The sequence below is a fragment of the Sus scrofa genome, chromosome 7, assembly GCF_000003025.6.
Source record: "Sus scrofa isolate TJ Tabasco breed Duroc chromosome 7, Sscrofa11.1, whole genome shotgun sequence".
In the NCBI taxonomy this organism is placed as follows: domain Eukaryota; kingdom Metazoa; phylum Chordata; class Mammalia; order Artiodactyla; family Suidae; genus Sus; species Sus scrofa.
The window spans coordinates 37400337-37419605 of NC_010449.5; the positions used below are offsets into that span (position 1 = coordinate 37400337).

The 19269-nt window shown below is 47.6% G+C and overlaps 1 protein-coding gene across 26 annotated transcripts in view; it reads right to left on the bottom strand.

The window, feature by feature from the left end:
- Positions 1-19269, bottom strand: part of TRERF1 (transcriptional regulating factor 1) — a 221921-nt gene that overhangs the window by 66958 nt on the left and 135694 nt on the right. For 24 of the 26 annotated variants that reach the window (XM_013977938.2, XM_021098712.1, XM_013977942.2 and 21 more), the window contains one exon: positions 7613-7727. The gene's annotated coding sequence lies outside the window, so the exon portion shown is untranslated. Of the gene's footprint in view, positions 1-7579; positions 7728-8767; positions 10061-19269 lie in introns of those variants that run through there. The other 2 variants (XM_021098715.1, XM_021098705.1) reach the window with 2 other exon arrangements.

The following is a 19269-nucleotide window of genomic DNA, read 5'->3' on the forward strand; positions in this document are numbered from 1 at the left end:
TCAGAGATGCACTTAAAGAAAGACTCAGTTTAGAACCAATTTCCATTGGCTTTTATGTGTCCGTGGAAGCACATGAGTCCCCTGCCCGGGGCGCCTCCCTGTCTCTCCAGTCACAATAACCCCAGCTCCCCAAACTCCTCACATACCCCCGAACATGATGTGTCCTGACTTCCTGGTTCTGGAACTGGTTTCCACATCTGCACCTGGGACAACCCCTGGTTTCATTGTGCAGGACTCAGCCGACAAGGAGAACTCAACCTGGGGCGTCACCCTATGAAGAATGTTTAATCTACCAGTTGAGCTCCCCATGGGCAAAGCCAGTTGGATGGTGTAAGTAATCGATCTTGGCTCACAGCTCTGAGTAACTAGAATGGAGGAGGGACAGGAAGCATGAATCATTATCTGGGGAGAGTCTGTTAATAGACTTTGAGGTTTGCAGGCAAGGGTGCAGATGGGGTAGGATTGGGCCAGGCCCCTCAGCTAGGCCAACATCACTTTGGGAGGGTCAATCCCCTCCCTAGCACAGCAACATCAATGCTCAGGTCCCTAGAAACCCCCACCCTTCCAGATACTTGAGCCACACTTGGAAAAAGAAGACAAGGGGTTGACTCATAATCACTTGACTGAATAAGTTCTTGATCTTCACAGAATGAATTTTTTTGTTTTGTTCTTTTTTTTGTCTTTCTTGGGTTGTGCCCACTGTGGTATGTGGAAGCTCCCCGGCTAGGGGTTGAATCAGAGCTATAGCTGTAGGCCTATATCACAGCCACAGCAATGCCAGATCCCCTACCCACTGAGCAAGGCCAGGGATTGAACCTGCATCCTCATGGGTACTAGTTGGATTCACTTCTGCTGTGCCACAACGGGAATGCTCCACAGAGTGGATTTTTAAAGAAAGTCGTCAAAGACTTTTATAAAAGTGAGTTGGTAGCTTTTGTCAGAGAGACAAAAAGGCAAATGCAAATCCATTCAAGACCACAGCATTTACTGGCTGTGAGGGATCAAACACAGTTGGGAAACCTGGTAAAGCACAGTCAAACATTAACTGCAGGACCTATCAGGGCGCTTGAAATGCTAACAGAGGTGGTTCTCCAAGAGGAGCCACAGGGGCCATCTGTGGGGCTTAGAAGCACTGTACTGGGACTCACTGGCTCAAGAGAATGCCTGTCTCTAAACCTCAGTTCACACCAGTTCTGCACCCACAATGTACAAGGATTCTTTTCTGGCTTCCTGCCCCATGGGGCCAGCTCCAATCTTCTTCCTCCAGCTGCCCCAGGAAGCCTTCCCCAGCCACTCAAGGGCACAGTGCTGTCCCCCCACCCCCCCTTGGAAACCTACTCTGAAATTCCTGGCACTTGATCTTATGAAGGTATTTATCCTTTACGCATTTTTTGGTCATAAAGGCTTTCTAAAATGAATAGACTATTTTCAGAGTAGTTTTAGGGTCATAGCAACTGTACGCATTTTTTATAACACTTGCCCTGAGTCACTACAAATAGCAGGTACTGAAAAAGTTGTTGCCTGATAGATATCAAATCAGGAAGTGACACAAATCTGAGTGTAATATAAAGCTACGTACTTATGAGAAGGGAGTGTATGAAGTTAAAAGCAGGAATGTCAGCTGTAAGAATAGAAGTAAAATGGACAGTGAAGACCACCCATCCCATCCCTTGTGGATGTGTGTCCAGTAGAATGGGTGTGCTATCCATTGACTGGGGGCTCCACAGGGGAAAACGCTCCAGAGAGTTGTATCATGAAGCTCCAGCCCCCCCATGGTTCCACGACAGAGGGAACAGCTTCAAGGGAGGGCTAACATTCTGAAGTGTTCCATTTCTAGAAATATACATTTCTAGAACCCATGGTTTATAGCCTATGCTAACACTGTCCAGAACAGTGTGTTCTGTCTTCTCTCAGATTATTTTTAAAAACACCCAGTGAGGAGTTCCCATTGTGGCTCAGAGGCTTAAGAACCTAACTAGTATCCCTAAGGATGCGGGTTTGATCCTGGCCTTGCTCAGTGAGTTAAGGATCTGGTATTGCTGTGAGCTGTGGCACAGGTTGCAGACGTCTCTTGGATCTGAGGTTGCTGCTGTGCTGCAGCTCTGACTTGGCCCCTGCCCTGGGAACTTCCATATGCCGCAGCTTCAGCCCTAAAATGACAAAAAAAAAAAAAAAAATCACTGAGGCTTGAAGGGGTCTGTTCTTGGCTACAATGATACTGACTACATGGACTGAGTGCTCGCGATGCTCCAAGCTCGAGCTCCGTATACGTACACTGTCTCTCAGTCAGTCCTTGAACAGAGCTGTGGTCCCCATGTTGAAGGTGGAGAACCTGAACTTCAGAGAGATGAAGCTGGTGAGGGGCAGAGCTAGATTCAAACTCAGCTCTTTCTTTTGCTCCCAAACCCCAAAGTCTAACCACCATGCTCTGTGGCCTCCCCCATCCCCCCACAAAAGGCACAGCAGCAGGAGACGGAAAACCAACAGCAGGAAGGATGGGGTTGTGGGTGTGTGGAAAAAAGGAAGGGAAGACGGTGAGAAGAAGGAGAGAGAGCATGAGGACAAGAGGAAGTTGGGGTCTGGACGAGGTACACATGGGCGCTGGGTGCCCATCCAGGAGGCCTTTGCCAAGTGGGAGCAAACTGGCAAAGTTGCTGGTGACCACGGGAGAAGCCAGCCACAAAATATGCAGAAGCCATTTCCTCTCTTGAGGAAGATAAACAATAGATTCATAAACAAATTTTGCAAAGCTGTCCAGCTATTTAAAGCATTCCAATAGGAACTTATATTCTCTGTGAGCATAAAGTTAATCCCCCCAAAAAAGGATCAGCAGCTACTTTAAGGAGAGCAGAGCTGGGATAAGGTGACTGGAGAGGGATATACCCCTTGCTTGTCTGTCACCTGCCAGCCCTGTGACTGCAGCCAGTAACGTGTCCTTTCTGGGCCTTGATTCACTCTTCGGTGAACAAGAAATAGTCATTCCTGCCCCACAGGGCTATGGTGGAAAAGAAAGAAGACAGACTTTTTGGCAATATGGCAGACCAGATACCCAACTTGACCTTCCCAATTGCAATGACTAACATGCTGTTTAAATTTTTTTTTTTTTCTTTTTAGGACCACAACCACAGCAAATGGAAGTTCCCAGGCTAGGGGCTGAACTGGAGCTACAGCTGCCACCTATGCCACAGCCACAGCAATGCAGGATTTGAGCCGTGTCTGCAACCTACTCTACAACTCATGGCAATGGCAGATCCTTAACCCACTGAGTGAGGACAGGGATCAAACCCACGTCTTTTGGATATTAGTTGGTTTTGTTTCTGCAGAGCCACCATGCAAACTCCAAACATGCTGTTTAAAATTTTAAATGTAAAAATTGTACATGCACTGTAGAAATGATATAAATGGAAGGATTTCTCAAAAACCAAAACCAAAACCAAAAGCAAGAATCCTGGAATGCAAGCTAGCAGCAAAGCTGGCTTTTGCCCTGAGGGTTCCTGCCAAACAATACGGATTCTAAGTTTCCCCTGAGAGCTGCAGAGGGTTCAGGAAACAGGAGAAAATGCTTAGTTCCTTCATAAATTTGGGACTCCAAAAGGCTCCACCCTCAATGAATGAGAAACAGAGCCAAAGATAAAAAGGGACTACAAGGAAACCTGACCTTGGGATGGGTAGAAATCTGAACTCAGAAGCTAGACCCCACACAGATTTGCAATTTTGAACTCATGTTATTTCATGTAGCCAGAAAAGCTTTAGGTAGAAAATGAATTAAAAACGATTTTTGGGAGTTCCTGTCGTGGTACAGTGGAATTGAATCTGACTAGGGCCTATGAGGTTGCAGGTTCGATCCCTGGCCTCACTCAGTGGGTTAAGGATCTGGCGTTGCCATGAGCTGTGGTGTAGGTCGCAAATGCGGCTCAGAGCTGGTGTTGCTGTGGCTCTGGCGTAAGTCAGCAGGAACAGCTCCGATATGACCCCTAGCCTGGGAACCTCCACATGTCGTGGGTGTGGCCCTAAAAAGACAAAAGATAAAATAAGTAAATAAATAAAATGATTTTTGGTTGGGAATGTCCCCAGACAATTAGCAGAAGTTAATGCAAAGTATCTCTGGAAAAATCAGCTTCAACCCATACCTCAAACAATTCCCAAAGATAAAGTTCCAAGGAAAATGAGCAGCTCACACACACAAAAATGACAACAGCAAGGAAATAAGGCACTGTGAGTACTATCCAGCACAAGCAACAGACAGTAGAATCAGACCTGCAAAGGGTTCAGATTCTGCAATCGCCAGACATGAACCCCTACCATTTCTAAATAGCTACTTCCACATATGAAAAAGAAAGACAGACAGACAGAAAGAAAAAGAAAGAAAGAAAGAAAGAAAGAAAGAAAGAAAGAAAGAAAGAAAGAAAGAAAGAAAGAAAGAAAGAAAGAAAGGAGGAAGGAAGGAATTTGGCAAATATTAGCAGGAAATAAGTGGTGAGAAAATAACCAAGCAGATTTTAAACATAATGGGCCAGAACTTCTACAAATGATAAATAAAGGAACTGAAAAAAAATTCAATGGATGGATTAAACAGCATTCGAGACACAGAATATATTAAATGGAAGACCTTTTCCAGAGACACAGAATATATTAAATGAAGACCTTTTCCAGAGTTCAGCACAGAGGGATAAAGAGGTGAAAAATACAGAACAGAGACAAAGATATACAGAGACCAGAATGACAAGGTCCACCATACGTCTAACTGGAGCTCCAAAAGGAGATATTTGAAAGAATGGGAAAGAGGCAATATTCAAAAAATAAAGGATGAGAATTTTCAGAATTGTTGAAAGCCATCCATCTTTGGCTCTAAGAATCCCAAACCCAAGCAGAATGAAGACAGAGAAATTTACACCTGGTTACATGATAATGAAGTGGCAGAACACCAAAGAAAACAACATCTTTAACACAGCCAGAGAGAAGCGTCAGGTCACTTATAAAGGAACAGTAATCAGACCAACAGCCAACTTCTCAAGAGCAGCATTCAGAGCCAGGGGTAGTGGAATAATGGCTTTAGTGACTGAAGAGATTATATCCAGTAAAGCTTACTCTCAAAACTGAGAGCAAAACAAAGACAGTTTCGAGCCAACAAAACCCTGAAACCAAACAAAAACAAAAACTTGAGAGTTGACCACTGACAGACTCTCACTGAAGGAAAACGCTGAAGGTTTTATTTTAGGCAGAAGGAAAATGATTTCAGATTCATGAAAGGATGTTGAGAAAAGATACTGGTAAGAATGTGGATACATCTAAACAAACACCTACTGTATTAAACAATGATGTATAACTTGTAGGGGTAAAAGCAGGTAGAATGAAAACACAGGATAACAACCGTACATAAATTACGAGAGGCCGTGGTTAGAATTAAACCAGTTTATGGTTCATGTGTTATTTGGGAGGAAGGTAAAGATGCTGATTAATTTTAGACTTTGTTAAGTATGTCTGTTAAAATAGATGGGGTCAACATCGAAAGAACAGATACAGAGCACACAACTTCCAAAGAAGATGGAAGATGGAATGAGGGGGGAAACGTCTCAACCAAAAAGAAAGAGCAGAAAAAACTGCAAGTATATGGCGATGGTAGAAACAAATCCCAATATATCAGGGAGATTACCTAACCTAAACATCTACATACTGAACAGCATTGCCTTATAATGTATAAAGCAAAATGTCTGGCACTACAAGAAGAAATGGACAAATTCCCAGTGGGAGATTTTTTTTTTGGCCGCTCCATGGCATATGGAAGTTCCCAGGCCAGGGATCAAATCCGAGCTGCAGCTGTGACCTAAGCCACAGCTGCAGCAAGGCCCCATCTTTAACCCACTGTGCTGCGCTGAGGATCAAACCCATGTTGCCACAGGGACAACACTTGATCCTTAGCCCCCTGCGCCATGGTGGGAACTTCCAGTGGGAGATATTTTTAACGCATTTCTCTCAATAATTGAAAGATTCTTCAGATGAAAACAGAAATGGACACATTACAGGTGCTATGAACAGCACAATGAAATAAGATATTTTGATGATCACATATAGAAAACTACTATATACCTAATAATTAGAAAGAGCACATTTTGTCAAGCACTCATGAAATATTTGAAAAAGAGAAAAGATTTAAAAGGAGCACACAGAAAGGGTTCAATGCCTGTTTCAAACCCTCTCTAAGAATCCAAACCTATTTTGTCTTAAAAAAGATAAAGCCTCCGTCTTCCTTGTGCACTGATGTGTCTCACATCTAGCACACTGACTGTCACCAAGGAGGCTCTTAAAAGAACCTGAAGAATGAAGGGTAAATGAAGCAATTTCTGTTGAGAATGGTGCAGGTTGAGGGATTAACTGGCAGGACCAACACTGGAGGTGATGAAGCCTTTTCTAACTTGGAGGGGAACCAGCTGGAACCAGAGGACAGGATGAGTGGCACCAGACTCCGGGGAGAACTCACACAGAAAAGCAGAGTCACGACAGCCACCTTCAAATCCAAAGAGAGAGTCACGTGGGAGAGTCTCTGAAAGCTGTCTTTTTAAATTTTTCTTTTTTTTCTTTTTAGGGCCACACCTACGGCACATGGAAGTTTCCAGTCAAGGGGCTGAATTGGAGCTGCAGCTGCAGGCCTACACCACAGCCACAGCAAAGCAGGATCTGAGCCGCATCTGCGACCTACACCACAGCTCACGGCAACACCAGATCCTTAACCCACTACGCAAGGCCAGGGATCGAACCTGAGTCCTCAAGGTCACTAGCTGGGTTCGTTCCTGCTGAGCCACAACCAGAACTCCCTGAAAGCCCAGTCTTTGTGGCTCCCCATGGCAGTGCACAGGAGAGCAGACAACAAGGATTTGTCCTGACGTTAGGAAGAATTTTCTTTTTTTTCTTTTTGCCTTTTCTAGGGCCGCTCCCCCGGCATATGGAGATTCCCAGGCCAGGGGTCTAATCAGAGCTGTAGCCACTGGCCTACACCAGAGCCACAGCAACAGAGGATCCGAGCCGCGTCTGCAACCTATACCACAACTCACGGCAACGCTGGATCCTTAGCCCACTGAGCAAGGCCAGGGATCGAACCCGCAACCTCATGGTTCCTAGTCGGATTCGTTAACCACTGCACCACGACGGGAACTCCAGGAAGAATTTTCTGACAATTCACTGTTCAACACTGGCTGGGAACTGGCCTAGTTGATCCTCTAAGGCCCCTTCTGACCCTGTGTGGGACAGGAGTCTGGTCCAGGCTGTCCTGGGAGCCCCACACCACGAATGGCCCACCTTTCCAATTCTATCCTATTCTCGAGATTCCTTCACTTCCAGTGTCCTGGCTACTCAGTCTGCCCAGGATCTCAGATTCAAGAGGTGGTGGAGGAACAACAAGCACTTCTGTCCCCGGAAACTCAATGCAGCATCTTTCTGCTCCACCATCGACCTCGCCATTAACCAAAATGAGCATGATTTGCCCCAATGGGCTGACATGCACTTTTAAGTCTACCCATGTCCCAGTAATCTCCATTTTTTCCAGTCCACGGTGAGGGATTACAAAAGCAAAAAATGAAAATACCTAAACCTTCCAGGAGAAGGGAAGCCGGCTCACCTTGACCTCTGCAGCAGATGGGTGCGTTGGGGGCCTGGCTCTGGGGGCTTCTCCTGCGGCCGGCCAGTCATGCTGCTCTCATGCTGCTGAGCAGGTGGGAAGAGGAGGCCTGGTTCTGTGGGAAAAAGAGAAGGAACGGTCACTTCTTCACCACGAGCTCCCAGCTCTCCATCACCAGCCTGCTGAGGACACTATCCAGAAGCCGCTGGAGCGTGCTAGGCTGTCCTCACCCACCCTCTTGTCATTGCTGAGCAGACATGCACTGGACGAAATTTTCCCACGCCCTCCAACGTGCCAGGCGGGGCTCCCAGGAACAAGGCTACAACGATGAATTAGACGCAGTCCCTGCTTTTGAGCAACAGCCTAGCACGCACGCGAGAGAGATGTACGCATGTTTCATTATAAGATAATTTGGTAAGTGCTGCGATTTCCTCAAATTCATTCAACTGCCTGCCCGTTCCACAGGGAGCAGAGGCAGCTTCCGAGTGCAGCAGCACAGGACTTCGCAAGCTATCTGTGATGAATGATCAGGTCTTAGTTTTTGTTTTAGTGTCCAATCCATCACGGATGAACACGTTTATAAAATATAAGAAAAGTAACCAGAAGAAAAATGAAATGACAGAGTCACATAAGGTGCAAGCCTACTTTCAAAAAAATTATTCTTTTTTTTCAGTTTTATGGCCGTTTCTGTGGCATACGGAGGTTCCCAGGCCAGAGGTCTAAGTGAAGCTGCAGCTGCCGGCCTACACCATGGCCACGGCAACACCAGATCCAAGGCACATCTTCAATCTTCACTACAGCTCACGGCAACACCAGATCCTTAACCCACTGAGTGAGGCCAGGGATCAAACCCGCATCCTTAGGATACTATGTCAAGGTTCTTAACCCAGTGAGCCCCAGCAGGACCTCCGAGCCTACTTTTTAATGGTTCAACTGCTTACTGTCAAATCGGCATGAGTTTCTGAGTGCTTACTCTCAGTTTCTGTACTGATCTCATGGAGCGGTAAACAGCTGGTAGACCAGCACCTTCCATGAGCCACAGCCAAGACGCATCACTGTAGTAAACGTCTGTACGAAGTGGAGCTTTCCTGAGGGGTCTGGCTGAGCTCCTGGTTCAGAGGGGGTGGCTAGAAACAAAAATGATGTGCAATCCACCTTTTGGACTACAGGTCAGCTTGTTGAGAGTCTCTTCCCAAGAAGGAGAGTCATAGCAGGGGCTTTGCAAAAGTGTGACTTTGAAGTATTGCCTGGGCAGAGGTGGGACACCAAGTCCCTGAGTTCACGGGAACCTGGTCAGAAGTTGTGCCCGGAGCCCTCGGCTTGCTCCACTCGTAACCATGGCAACTGCAGCAGACGCTACGGCCCTGAATGGGAAGAACAACGTCATCTACTAAAACAGACTGGGACGTTTCAGCAAAGAAATCATTTCCAAAATGTCGACAGGGCTAGTGTTCATTCCTACTATTTAATGCTATAAAAATGATTTTTTTCAAATTGAGAAGTCTTTTGTCTGTGACAGCCAGCTCCCAAAAAAAGCCTTTAAATGCCTATTGCCTTAATACTTGAGGGAGAGATTACAAGTCATTTCCCCCCATTTGAATGTTTAAGAGAAAGTGCTCATTCCTCTAAACTCTCAGCTTTTAAGTTCTTACTCTAAACTTTAGAAGATAAATCTGCAGAAGAAAAACTTCCCTTTTCAAAGTCTCTCTCTCTCTTTTTTTAAATGCATACACACGCAGACTCTCACTCCCTGCTTCCAATGCTAAATCATCTGCAATTTGGGAGTTTGCTGCTCATGAAATTCTGGAGATAAGCACATCATAAACATTCCTATAGCAAGAGAATGCTTTTGAAGCAATGTCTGTGATGTTATAAAGATTGTATATCATTATCTCTGAAAGTTGGCGAAGATAAGGTTATGGGAATAACTATTTATGTATAAATAAGTCAAGAAAGTAACTGGCAACCACAAAAGCAGATCCTACCAAGAAGCTAAACCACGGCACGAGGTGGGAAGCAGGAAGGTACTTCCTTCCGTTTGCATGAACTGCTGTGCCATCCTTATTCTCAACATGGAAAATTAACTCTCTAAGCCCAGCAACAGGAGCATGAGTCCTTGGGACTAGACTCATGGGAGATTAAGCTTCGACAACCACACCGTCGACTTTTATTGGCCATCTACTATGTACCAGGTGCTGGGCTAGAGTCCAGAGTTCTCAAGATGGTTTTTCTTCAAAAAGGCCCAAGGGAGACACATAAACTAGTAATTACAATCTCTTTCCCTGCACAAAGAGTATGCTGGCTGGACTTGAGGTAAAGGAAATGAAATTAACCAGCTCAGTCCCTCTAGCCAAACATTCATCAGTTCATTCACTGAGGGGTTTAAAAAAATTTTTTTTTCTTATTTTATTTATTTATTTTTTTATTTTATGGCTGCACCTGCAGTATATGGGAGTTCCCAGCGTCAGGGATTGAATCCAAGCTGCAACTGAGACCTATGCCTCAGCTGTGGCCATGCCCAATCCTTTAACCCAATGCGACAGGCTGGGAATCAAATCCACACCTCTGCAGCAACCTGAGCCGCGGTAGATGGATTTTTAACCCATTGCACCACAGTGGAATGCCACTCCATTCATTGCCGACTGAGTGCCTACCATGTCCCAGGCAAGCGCAAAGTACTAGGCATGTGACAGTTGAGACCCGTGTGGTCTCTGCCTTCACAGAGCTTATGATCTGGTGGGGGAAACCAGCATTAATGCCTCAGAAATAACTGTAATAGCAAGGTGCTCTGAAGAAGTATATTTATTGCTATAACAGCATCTGACAGGGGCTAGATCTAGCAGAGGAGAGGGTCAGAGTTAGTTTTTAGGAGTTCTCGCCGTGATGCAGCAGGTTAAGGATCTGGCATTGTCTCTGCAGTGGCTGGAGTTGCAGCTGTGGCTCGGATTTGATCCCTGGTCTGGAACTTACAAATGCCATGGGTAGGAGTTCCCGTCGTGGCGCAATGGTTAACGAATCCGACTAGGAACCATGAGGTTGCGGGTTCAGTTCCTGCCCTTGCTCAGTGGGTTAACAATCCGGCGTTGCCGTGAGCTACACTGTAGGTTGCAGACGCGGCTTGGATCCCGCGTTGCTGTGGCTCTGGCGTAGGCAGGTGGCTACAGCTCCGATTAGACCCCCAGCCTGGGAACCTCCATATGCCGTGGGAGCGGCCCAAGAAATAGCAAAAAGACAAAAAAGAAAAAAGAAAAAAACAAATGCCATGGGTATATGGAAAAAAAAAAAAAAAAGAAAAAGAAAGAATTAGTCTTTAATCTGAGCCCTAAGAATAAATTAGTGAAGGAAAACAGGGCAAGCAGGAAGGAAAAGCTAGGAAGAAAAGGTGCTGCTGGCATACTGAATAGCCCGTGCAAAGGTCCTGCGACCTTCTAGTTACGAAAGGAGGCTCCTAAAAAGGATCCAATCGGTCTTGACCTCATACCACGCTTACATCACTGTGCTTGCGTTAGAGATGTGCAGATTATTCCAAAAGTGCCCAAGAAGGTCTCTAGGGCAAGCCAGGAAAATAAAAGGTGCACGTCTGCTAACTCTCCCTCTGCAGAAGCTGGCACGAGGAATCCTATCTAGGATGCCTTCCCTCCTCCCATTTTATAGAAAGTTCTAGGACTCATGATCTATTTTTCTCTTTAACAGTAGTAACTTGGTCAAATCCAATGTGTCCAGTGGTGAAAACCAGGTCCTCGATGCGGACACAGACTGACAGTGGGGGTGGGTTTGGGGAGGTGAACGGGTGTTGTCTGTTATTAAAATGATCGCTGGAGAAGCCTCACAGTGAATGCTGTTTTACGGAAGGTCATATAACTCCATACACAGAACATGAGCTTTGGGACCAAGCAGACCGGGGTTCAGATCTGCCCCCCTCACCCCAACCTTGAACCCAACTGGCCACTTGGGCCTGCTCTTCCATAAAACAGGGTTAGCAGTGCCTTCCTTGCTGGGAGATCAGCAAGCTCGTGGGCCCAACCTCAGCGCATTTCCTGGCTCCCAACAGGCCCTGGATAAGGGGCAGGATTCCTATCACGCACCATGCGTAGGGACAGCCCGAGACCCTCCCTCCATGCGGAAAGCAACAGGAATCCAAGAAACAATCCTCAGCCAGGACTGGCAGCTTTGCAAGGGCGCAGGGGGCCCGCTGACTCAGTTCCTTGGTGTGTGCCCTCAAGGGTCCCCTGCCTCTGTGCTAAGAGTTGCCCTGGGGAAGTCCCCCTCTGCCGCAGAGCTTCACCTCCTTGGCCCCAGGCCCACCCTCTCCAGACGCCACTCTGGGACTTTCAGAGCTCTGCTCGGGAGCTCTGGGCCAGCAGCCAGCAGACCTGGGTTCCAGTTCAAGCTCCACAGCCGAGTTCTAGAAGGTAGACGAGTCAGAACAGCTACCACATCCTGCTGCTGGGCCTTCCCAGGCAGTGCCCCAAATGTTTACAACACTCCTGCAGAGTCACGGCTGGTATCACCAGGTTACAAGAGGGGGAAATTGAGGTCCAATAACGCATCCATGAAACCGAGTGGGGGATCCAGAACAGGAAGCCCAGAAGCCCTTCCTGTCACCTCACTGCCTTACAGGGATGGAAACCTTCCTTACTTGGCTCTTTCCCACACCATCGATGAGGACACAACCTGGAACGGCAGTGTGACTTTCCAGGGACCCGCAGGCAGCAATCCACCAAGCAAAGCCAGATTCTTCCCCCTGCCACACGGCTATCTGAGCCTCCGTCTTCCTCTGCACTTGGCAATGACCGCCTTACAGACCACACGTTGTCAGAGTTGAGGGGAGAATGACGATTTAAGAGTCTCAGGAGGGGAAAAAATTAATATAAAGACATGAACACTTAAAATGGGTATTGAGAGGCTCAAACCAAAGGGGGAGGTTCCTTCAGCCACAAAGCAGTTGAAATGAAATGAGCTCAGGTCCCACCAGGCTCAGAGCAGCGTGCAGCCCGGGGAGGGGAGGGGACACTGGAGAGAAACTATGGCGCTTCTCAAATGGGAAACAGGACCGACTGAGGTGGGAAGAGTTCCCTCCGTGCCACCCACAATAAATTAGACATTGGCACAGGTTTTAAAAAGAAGGGGAAGCAGGAGGGGGGTTGGAGACAGAAATCAAGGAGGAGGAGGAAGAATTACATCTGTAGATTTAATCTAAGAAACAGGGCGGAGAGTAATCAATGCAATGAGAAATCTCAGACTCCAGTCACTTGGGGGCCACCCCTTCTGTCAAATGAGTAGAGATGATGGTGACACGGAGGAAGATCTAATTTTCAATCCACAGCCTGGGCGTGGGTGGGGTGGGGTGGCCGGATGTACTGAAAATGCCCGATCTCTCTCCAAACACCTCTCCTCTTCTGCGATGCCCCGCTCTTACCTCCAAGGAGGTTGAGAAGAGGATAATTTATAGGCACCAGAGTAGGAAGTTCCTGCCCAGGCCATTATGCGATTTAGATGGGCCATTTTGTCAAGGCTTCGGGGACCAGGTTACTCCAGAACAGAGACGGGACCATTTGCAACAGTATCACAGCAGCTCAAACTTGGAGAGCATATCACGCGGGCCCATGATAGGCTGACAACGGATCGAGGGCCACTATCCACTCTCCAGCCTCTTTAGGCCTCCCCTCGCCTTGCTCATGGTTCCAGCTGGCTTGTCTTTCAGGTGATGTCAAGCTCTTTCCCACCCCAGGGCCTTTGCCCATGCTGGGCCCTCTGACTAGGCTGCTCTTCTCCTAGCTGCCCCCTCATTAACAGCCAGTTAGCTTTCACATTACAGCTTCAGGGAGATTTCTTTGATCCTCCAGAAACACAAACATGCAATAGCACTTAACAGAGTTGGAATCAATTAATTATGTGATTAATGAGGGGGCCTCCCCAATCAGACTGTAGGCTCTCCAGGGCATGGGCAAGTTTTTTCGACCCATCATGTACCAAGGGCTAGCACAGCAGTTCTCAGTCCTGTCTGCACATCAAAATCACCTGGGAGCTTTTAAAAACATGGGTGCCTGGGTTTCACCAACACCCATTTGACAATAGTGCTTACAGGTTGCCAGGTGGTCAAGGCTAAGAACTGCTGACGGAAGGAGGCTGTGGGTGCTGGGCTTATGTCCTACAGCAATCTCAAAGGCACCCAGGGAGTTACAGTAGGACCTTAATCCCTCTGCTTGTGGGTACAATGTATCCTTTAAATGCTGTTTTCCACCCCAGAGATTAAATCTGAGGAAATTCCGGAAGAGGGAAACAAAATCCTCATTGTTAGAGAGGAATACTATTCCTTTCATTAAGCGCTCCCGCTGCAGCCCCTTCCCGGACACTCCTCTGCCCAATGACCCTGCTTTATCACCTTTATCCTCAGAGCCACAAGATTAAATGGACGTGTTCCTGAAATACGCTGAAATGTTTGGGGAGACAGCCCCTAATTTAAAATAATTAAACCAGGCCCAGCTCCAGTACGCAACAGAATGCAAAACGTCACATTAAATTTTATTAAAATTGGAGAGTTCAAAGCCAATTCGTGCCAGGACTGCCCCTCCAGGCCAGCTCCAAGCTGCTGGTGGAGGTGCTCTGCAGAAACTGGCCCATGGGGCCTTGGGGTGGCGGGGTAGGGGGCCGTCACCCAGGGGGCACAGGTCACTTGCGCTGATCTGACCTTTCTGGGGCAAGCAGAGAGCAAGCCATCCCTGTCCACTCAGCTCCCTGGGGAGGGGCAAGTGCTCTGTGCTAAATGCTGTGTCCCCCCAAATTCACATGTTGAAATCCTAACCTTCAGAAGTGATGCTATGAGTAGGTGGGGGCTCTGGGAGGTACTTAAGTCATGAGGGTGGAGGTCTCATGAATGGGATTAGTGCCCTTAGTGTAAAGATTCCACAATTCCCTCACCCCTTCTGCCACATGGGGACACAGGGAGAAAGCACGGGCAAAGCATGGGAAGGGGGCTCTCAGGGAATGCGACCCGTGCAGGCACCTTGATCTTGGACCTCCGTCCTCCAGAACTGGGTGAAATAAATTTCTGTCATTTACAAGCCACCCTCTGTGCTATTTCATTTACAGCAGCCTGAATGGACTAAGATGGTAAGACGTGTGAAAAAAATTCAACCTCTTAAACATATACACACTGTAACAACTCCAATTCTCTGATGGGTTTCACCAGCCCCAAAGAAGCAGTGTCTGACCAAGTCCCAAAAGTCCTGTGGCCCTGTGAACAGACTGTCACTTAACCCACTGCAGGGCGAGCTCTCCAAGTACAGCTCTAGCACCTACAGGGACCACCTGGGGAAGTAAAGAGTAAAGCTTCACTTTGCACCCATTAGGTTGGCAATAATAATAATAGTAATAAAATAAAATAATAATAACAAAACAACAACATTAGCAAGTGTTGGTGAGGATGTGGAGAAACTGGAATGCTTTTGCATTGCTGGCAGGAATGAAAAATCACGCAGCTGCTTTAGAAAAGTGTGTGGCAGTTTCTCAAAACTTTAAACATAGAATTACCAATGACCTAATCATCCTTATTCCTAAGAATAAATCCCAAAGAACTGAAAACAGGTACTCAAGCAAAAAGGAGCTCTAGTCACAACAGCCAACAAAGTGGGGACCAACCAAATATCCATCAACAGACTAACAGATAAACAAATCTCGTATTTACATATAATGGAATATCACTCAGCCATACAAAAGAATGAAGCTCTGATACATGCTGCAACATAGGAGACCATGGAAAACATTAAGTAAAAAAGAGTCAGACATGAAAGGTCGCACAGAATGATTCTTTTTATCTGAAATACCCGGAATAGGTAAGTGCATGGAGACAGAAAGCAGCCCAGGGGTTGCCAGGGGCCTAGAGCTGGGAAGAGAATGAGGAGTGGTTGCTTAACAGGTATGGGGTCTCCTCTTGGGAGTGATGAAAATGCCTTGGAACTAGGCGGAGATGTTGGCTGCACAACACAGAATTCACCAAATGCCACGGACCTCTACCCTTTAAAATGGTCAGTGGTTAACTTTATGTTCTATGAACTCTACCTCAATTAAAAATAACAAAAAACAAAGCTTCCAGGGTCCTACTGTGGGAGGCTCTGACTCAGTCGGTAGGGGCTGGACCCAGGGAGCTGCTTTTCAAAAGAACCCCGGGGTGATTCTGACATGGGGGGGTCTCAGGCATGTTCCTCAACATCAGGGCTGATGTGTGTAAATGATGCCTTTCCTTTAGGTGAATCAATTAACACCTGCCAAAATTTCCCGAGTGCCAGGCAGTGGCCAGGCAGGCACCGGGCTTGGTGCTTTCAGATACAGCATCTCAGAAACACACTGCTACGGAGGATCACTGTCCTGTTTTTATCGATGAGGAAACTGAGGCTCAGAAAGATTAAGTTGCCCTGGACACCCGGCTCAATAACAGTAGAATCTGACTCCACAGACTGTGTTTTCCCGGTCGCCCTAACACCACACCACTGTGTCCTTTCGCAAGCCGTTCCAGGCAGCAGCAATGTCATTTTTATGTTTATATGCTCTTGAGATGAGAGACATCGGTCACTTTCTAAAACTGTGGTCCTTGGTATCCCCTGGGAAGTTCCGAGAAGTGCAGCGTCTCGGTCCTCACCCTTGGGTTGCTGAACCAGACTCGGCTCTCCTCAGATGATTCCTGGGACACTGAAGGGGGAGCAGCACTGGTTTCTCTAGAGCTGTGCTGTCCAGTGTGGTAGCCACCAGCCTATTCAAGTGGCGATTTTAATTCACATTAATTACAATGAAATAAACTTAAAAACTCAGTTCTTCAGTTGTACAAGCCACATTTTAAGTGCTTCACAGCCACATGTGACCAGCGGCTACCGCAGAGCAACACAGAACAGAGCAGCTTCAGCAGTGCTGTGCTGGAGCAGGGTCTCTTGAACTTGATGCCACTGACATCTGGGGCTGGATAATGCTTTGTTTGGGGAGGGGGGGGCCTTTCCAGCACATGGTAGAGCTGTCATTTGCAACCTGGGCTGATTCTGCCCCTCAAGAGAATGGCAGTGTCTTCAATATTTTTTGGTTGTTAGAGCTGGGAGGCGGGTTCTCCTGGCATCTAATGGTCAGAGGCCAGGGATGCTGCTAAACATCCTGCAGTGCCCAGCAGAGCACAGCAAAGAAATACCTGGTCCAAAATGTCAGCAGTGCCGAGGTGGGAAACCCCACTTTAGGATAATCAAAGATACACGGCCATTCTCAGTACAACTGGAGGCAGGGGACACAGGACACCCAAGTGCCGCCCCCCTCCTCTGCCAAATGCAGAACCGGAGAAAAGTAACTATTTCCTTCATAATGCGGAATAAAAAAGTCCTGGTTTCCAGAATAATCAACGAACTCATTACTAAAATAAAGTCCCTATGCCTCAAATCCCCAGGGCTGGGAAAGGAAGAAATTCATTTCTGATGTTTGGAATGTGTGATAAATTCCACAAGAAACCACAATCTGCTTGTTGGTCAGGTGTAGACAGATCATTCGTTCATGTGCTTTTGGGTTTTTTAGGCTGCGCCTGCGGCATGCAAAAATTTGAGGGCCAGGGATTAAACCTGTGCCACAGCAGTGACAAGCTGAGTCCTTAACCATGAGGCCACCAGGGAACTTCCTCATTCCTTTGTTCATGCAAGTAATCACTTAAAAGGATGTATCACTTAAAAGTACCTATCGTGTCGGGTACTACTCTGTAGGGAATAGAGTAGTCAAAACAAACCAGGGCTCCGCCCTTGTGGGGCTGGCGTTCTAGCAGAGACCAATAGGACCCAAGTGAACAAATACACCAGCCGTGAAATGGAGAGTTTGATCAGTGCTACGAAGGAAAATAAGCAGGATCAGGCGACAGAGGAGTGATTGGCAGATGGGTATATGAGGTCACCTGAAGTGTCCTGGGGTACCTGAGAAGGTGACATCTGGCACAGACTTGAATGAACTGAGATGGAACCAGGTAATTCGAGGAGGGACAAGAGTTCTAGGCAGAGGGAACAGCAGCTGCTGAGCCTTTGGAGAAACCAGCTTGCCAGAGCTGGAAAAGGATGGCAGGTGAGATCAACGAGGCAGGCAGAGGCCAGGTGGTGGGGACAGGAAGGCTCTGAGCAGGAGAGACGGGGCTTGATCAACTTTTCACACAGAGAACAAACTAAAGGAGGTGAAGAGTGGAAAAGAACAGACCCATGACAAGGCTGCTACTGTCTTCCAGGGAGGAGATGGTGATGGCTTATTATTCGTTAATTAATGAGTGGAATCATTAATATTCATACTAGCTCTCTACTTGGCCAATGCTATTAATAGTCTACCTCAGATATATCACGGGTAGGCCCAGCATCATGTTCAAGCTACTTCTATGGGGAAATGCATCCTGAGTTCCAAATGATCAACTTGAAACCTTTTCCATCCACCTGGGTGTTAAGCTGGGGACTGTGTCATCTGGGAGAAGACAGCAAGAAAGGGAGTTGGGGGGGAGGGCACATGAGCAGGAGGAAAAGGGTGGATTCCCCAACCATCCCCTTTCTCCAGAGCCATCGGAGAAGAGGCATCTGAGAGGGGCCTTCCCACTGTAATTAAGGGTCGCTGGGCAGTGGATGGGTGAGAACCAGCTCTTCTGCTACAGGCAGAGCAGAAGGGAAAAAGGACTGGTCCTCACAGAAGGAGAGCCATTCAGCTGTCAACAAAGGAGGCTGTGGAGTCTCTTGCAAAAGCAGGGGGCCTTTCGGGGTTTCTAAGGTTCCAGGGCATCGCAGGGGCAGGGAAATGGGCAGAGTCGGCAGATTTAGGGCAGAAGAACCGAGCTGTACCTCTTCCTAACTGCACAGCACAGGGTGTGCCGTCCATCTCCCTGACCCTTTACAAAAGGCAACAGCACCCCTGCCTCTCAGAGCGGCTATGAGTGGTCAAGTCAGATGAGGTTTGCACTGAAAGGGATGACAACTTCCGGTCAACGTGCGGAGGTCTGCGCATGCGTATCTTCCGGGGGTGCAAAGCCTACCATTCTCCACCGCGCTGTGCACATGCCCGAGAAGTTCAGCTTTACACACGAAAAAGTTCAGCTTTCATTAATTCCTTTACTCCACACACATTCACTGGGTCTTAGTGCTGGGCATGGTGTTGAGAAGAGACAGAGAGAAAGATGCAGCCTCTACTTCCCAACAACTTGGGTGGGGTTGGGAGGGGGGCGGCTGGAGACATGCAAACACGTTCCTCTAATTTTCCTTTTCCTTCAGAGCCTGGTGACCACTGGTCCTAGTTTTTAGACGTGGGCCACCAGCTTCTGGAGCCTGCAAACCCTCCTGTTTACCCAACCTTGCGGGCAGGGCTCTCTCCCCTCTCCAGACCTACAAGCAGGACTGGTCTTTTCTGCTGGAGCAGAAAAGGACGGAAAGGGAAAGGTAGGGCTGACAGGGCAGAGGGAAGCCAGGAGAAGTGCTGGCCTTCAGTGGGGCCTTCCTTCCAGCCCCCACTCCTCCTTCCAGAGCGCACAGCTCCAGATGGGTCAGGGGCCAGGACACCCTCTCTGACCCCTAGCTCGACCCAGGCGCAGCATCTCTGGCGTTTCCCAAGGAAAATCTTTAAGAGAAGGCCCCCAGCTCTGAGTCATCTGCAGCAGAGAGGAGACCTTGTAAAAA